This window comes from Etheostoma cragini, chromosome 15, assembly GCF_013103735.1.
Source record: "Etheostoma cragini isolate CJK2018 chromosome 15, CSU_Ecrag_1.0, whole genome shotgun sequence".
NCBI classification, from domain to species: Eukaryota; Metazoa; Chordata; class Actinopteri; order Perciformes; family Percidae; genus Etheostoma; species Etheostoma cragini.
In genome coordinates this window covers 4603842-4604744 of record NC_048421.1, presented here as the reverse complement: position 1 = coordinate 4604744, position 903 = coordinate 4603842, and positions in this window count along the sequence as shown.

The window sequence follows — 903 nt, the reverse complement described above, 5'->3', positions numbered from 1 at the left end:
ATATGTATGTGTGTGTGTGTGCTACTGTCACTAAAAAATAGGTTGAATCTCATAGGTACTAACTTCATATTTAACACCTCCAAATGCTTTTTTGCACTACCCACAAGTGTTCCTCATGAAGCTCCATGTAGATGTAAACCATTGTTTAATGCACCTTTTCTGTTCAATCCATTACATTTAGTCCTGCGTTACTCCAGTCAGGACACTATACGCACAGGTTCTCTGATTTATTGTTATTTGTAAATCCAACATGTCTTCAGTTGTCCGCATTATTTGTTCTGCTTTGTGTACTTCATAGGTTTTACTCATTCATTGTTTGGTATTTGTTTTGTTGTACAGTTCTAGATGTTAACAGGACTATGCTCTATTTTATAACCAATGGATAAGCCTTTTGTGAATTAATAAAATTCGAATGTATCTATTGTTATTATGATTTGTTTGGCTGTTTGGTCGGACGCTTTTCAAACTTTTGAAAAAGAGTGATTTTTCCTCTACAGCAGTGATTGAATAACGGCGTTACTTTTTTCAGTAATGAGTAATCTAATCTATTACCCCTCCCCTCTTAATAACACCGTTACTGTCAAAAAATGTGGCTCGTGACTATAATTGAAGCTGTTTTTTTCTTTCATCAGACCAACTATTTCTCTGAGCTCTCTTTCTTCTTCCTTGGTTAGTGGCAGTACACGAGACAAGCGCATAAATGCTGACGATTGGCTGAGGTTGAGTTGGTCGGGTGTTTATAAGGATGCTTAGTCAAACAAATAAAACATAGGCACTATGACTCTAGAGTGGCTAATCGCTGTCACTCTCTCACTTCTCCCTCGCTCTGTCCCCCCCCCCACACACACACACACACACACACACGCCAACTCGACGCACACACCAGCTCAAAAGAATAAACAT